The sequence below is a fragment of the Pongo pygmaeus genome, chromosome Y (assembly GCF_028885625.2).
Source record: "Pongo pygmaeus isolate AG05252 chromosome Y, NHGRI_mPonPyg2-v2.0_pri, whole genome shotgun sequence".
In the NCBI taxonomy this organism is placed as follows: domain Eukaryota; kingdom Metazoa; phylum Chordata; class Mammalia; order Primates; family Hominidae; genus Pongo; species Pongo pygmaeus.
The window spans coordinates 30,345,819-30,349,742 of NC_072397.2; the positions used below are offsets into that span (position 1 = coordinate 30,345,819).

General features: G+C 39.3%; 1 pseudogene; it reads right to left on the reverse strand.

Moving 5' to 3' along the window:
* Nucleotides 1-610: 610 nt before the first annotated feature.
* Nucleotides 611-3,053, reverse strand: LOC129025724 (ras-related protein Rab-9A-like; annotated as a pseudogene).
* Nucleotides 3,054-3,924: the final 871 nt, after the last annotated feature.

Below are 3,924 nucleotides of genomic sequence, written 5' to 3' on the forward strand. Positions count from 1 at the left end.
TGGTACAACTTCTTAATTACACACAAATTATGAGTAATTACTAGTAAGAATAACTCTAATGATATGTAGAATGAAAATAAAAAAGGTTAAGTCATTTTGAAAAGGATAAAGAATTAAATAAGAATGCACTGCAAATACATTAGATTTAATCTTTCATATCTAACTTTTTTTTTAGGAAATCATTCTCTTTCACCAAGTATACAATGCTAAGTGCATAAAAATCATGTACATATAAAAAGTAGTTTCCCATTTTTCAGGGAAAAAATAATCCAAGTATAAATTCTAGAGTAGTCAAGTTTCTTATTTTAATTATATTTAAAGTCTTGGTCATCTCATTTATTAGCTCTCTAATTTACATGTGTAAATCAAAGAAATGTTTTTAGACAACCACTAAAATTTATAAATGTAAGGTGCCATTATTGAGAAAATATATTCCTCCATGAGTGGATGTGTCCCATCTCCTACCAACTAATGACACAGGAATATACAATCATTGAATTTTTTTAGTAAGTAATACACTGCTACAAAAACTAATTCTCTTCTCCATGTCCATGTTGATTTTGTATATACATGTGAGTTGGTTAGCATGCATCTGTCTTATCTCTAACATTCAACAGCAAGATGAGCTAGGCTTGGGCTTTTGGTGAAGGTTGACTATGCCTGTGTTCATCAAGTGATCTGACGTATCCTCAGTTGCAAGAATTGTTTGAAATCCTTCCTCAAAGGCTGCTGCCACATTTTTGGCATATTTTGCACTTGTTACAAAGTAAGGATAGTCACTGTTCTCCCTGCATAAGCTTTACTTCTTCTCTAAACACCTGCCATTCGCTTATGCCTGTCTTAGAATCTAGAATCACAAAAGGAAAGCTCTCGTGTTCTTTCCAATTACTTAAGTTCTGCAAGCTTTGTGAATCGTTGATACTAAAAACAAGCAGACAACTGTCAGAACCTCTGTAAAATGGCGTCCTCAGGCTTCGGAATCTCTCCTGACCTGCCGTATCATGAATCTGTATGGTAACAAAATGTCCATCCCTTTCAAATCTTATTTAAAAATTCCACATCTATTGCATGGAACATCTGAGTATCAAACTTATTAGTTACATATCTGTTCATAAGCGAACTCCTCCCAACCCTGCCATCTCCAAAAAAAATTACTTTAAAAAGTGATGAATTTCCTGCCACTGTTCATCTCAAGAGCTTCAAGAACCCTGGAAAATAAAAAGGCACCATAACATTCCTTTTAACCTACGTTTTCTTCTATGAGTGTATGAATATCAGCTTTTTTTTTTTTCTTTTTTTTTTTTTTGTAACGGAGTCTCATTCTGTCATCCAGGCTGGAGTGCAGTGGTGCCATCTCGGCTCATTGCAAGATCCGCCTCCCGTGTTCACATCATTCTCCTGCCTCAGCCTCCCAAGTAGCTGGAACAACAGGCACCCGCCACCAAGCCTAGCTATTTTTTTTGTATTTTTAGTAGAGACGGGGTTTCACCATGACAGCCAGGATGGTCTCTATCTCCTGACCTCGTGATTCGCCCACCTCGGACTCCCAAAGTGCTGGGATTACAGGAGTGAGCCACAGCGCCTGGTAGAATATCAGCTTTAACTGAAATAACACACATAGATCTCTGGGATAACTAAAAGTAAGACCTGTTTACTGAGCATGTAGCCATGTGTGGGCTACTATACTACCATGATTCTCTAAAACAACTGAAAAGGCCTCACTCTTCGCATTTATCAGGTCACAGTTGACCGTGAAGCTGGCACTTTAGCTGAAATGTGACATCAAAGCTCTGGTTATGAACAGTGAATTTATGATAAAAACTTCTCTGCTCATAGTATGCTTCACTACTGTTGGTTAGAGATGCTTAAGAGACCAAAGATTGCATGTTTCTGATACAGCAAGATTTATACTTTAGGGAGTATGTTTATGACAAATGTAACTGAAGTTAGTGTTGAGAGAGCAGGAAACTTTATAGTTATATCTGAGCCAAAAAGAAGAGCCAGGTTTAAGCTGTGCATGTTGGTTCATGCCTGTAATCCCAGCACTTTGGGAGGTGAAGATGGGTGGATCATGAGGTCAGGAGTTTGAGACCAACATGAAAAACATGCTGAAACCCCATTTCTACTAAAAATACAAAAATTAGCCAGGGGTGGTGGTGTGCCCCTGTAAACCCAGCTACTCAGGAGGCTGAGGCAGGAAAATCCCTTGAATCTGAGAGGAGGACGTTGCAGTGAGCCAAGACTGCACCCATTCACTCCAGCTTGGATGACAGAGCAAGACTCCATCTCAAACAAACAAACCAGCAAACAAAGTAGGTTTCATTTTTCACATACTCCCATATTTCTTGGAAACGTTGTTTGTTCCTTTTTATTCCTTTTTTTTTTTTTTTTACCTTTTCTTCATGCTTTATTTCGTTAAGTTGATATTCAATCTTTGATATCCTTTCTTCCAGTTGATTGATTTGGCTATTGATAATTATGTATGCTTCACACCGTCTTTGTGCTGTGTTTTTCAGCTCCATCATGTTATTTGTGTTTTTCTCTCAACTGGCTATTCCAGTTAGCAATTTCTCTAACCTTTATTTGAGGTTCTTAGCTTCTTGGCATTGGGTTAGAACATTCTCGTTTACTTGGAAGAGTTTATTACCCACTTTCTGAAGCCTACTTCTGACAATTCCTCAAACTCATTCTCTATTCAATTTCGTTTTCTTGCTGATGAGGAGTTATGATCCTTTGGAGGAGAAGAGGCTTTCTTGGTTTTGGAATTTTCAGCCATTTTGTGCTGTTTTTTTACATCTTTGTGCATTTATGTACCTTGGTTCTTTGATGTTGTTGACCTTTGTATATATATATTTTTTTGTAGAAATCCTTTTAGTAGTTGTTGATACTATGCCTTTCTGTTATTAGTTTTCCTTCTAACAGTCAGGATCCTCTGCTGCAGGTGTACTGGACTTTGCTGGAGGTCCACTTATGACCATTTTTGCCTGTATGTCACTATCAGAGGATGCAGAAAAGCAAAGATTGTTACCTGTTCCTTCCTCTGAAAGCTTCATCCCCCTGGGGTACCAGCTGGGTGTCAGCCAGAAGACTCCCGTATGAGGTGTCTTTTGATCCCTGCAGGGAGGAGTCTCCTAGTCAAGAGTGATTGGTTTCATGGACCCACTTGAGGAGGCAGTCTGTTTGAGATCTGCAGCTCTCTTCACAGCCAGCAGGCAGGAAGGTTTAAGTCTACCGAAGCTGTGCTTACAGCCACCCTTTCCCCCAAGTGCTCTGTTTCAGGGAGATGGGAGTTGTATCTATAAGCCCCTAACTGAGGTTGCTGCCATCCTCTCAGAGGTGCCCTGACCAGAGAGGAGGAATCTTAGGAGGCAATCTGGCTACAGCAGCTTTGATGAGATGCAGTGAGTTCCCAGTGGCTTTGTTTACACTCTGAAGGGAAAACCACCTACTCAAGCCTCAGTAATGTTGGACGTCCCTTTCCCCACCAATCTCAGGCATCCCAGGTTGATGTCAGACTACTGTGCTGGCAGCAAGAATTTCAAGGCAGTGGATTTTAGCTTGCTGGGCTCCATGGGGATGGCATCCACTGTGCTAGACCTCTTGGCTCCCTGGCTTCACCCCCCTTTCAAGGGAGATCTGTCTTTCTGGCCTTTCAGGTATCACTGGGGTACGAAAAAAAAAATAACTTTTCAAGCTAGCTCTGTGTCTGCCTAAACCAGCTTTATACACTTTGCGTGAAAATTTATGTTTAGCACTTTCAATTACATGTCATAATATTACTTTTAGCAATTTTTAACTTTAATGTAAAACCTGTTTTTTTTTTGTTTGTTTTTCATGTAACTGGCAGTAACACTATACCTTTTCCATGTGTACAAATGAATGATATAGTTGTACATTCACATATTTAACTATTAGCATTTCTGG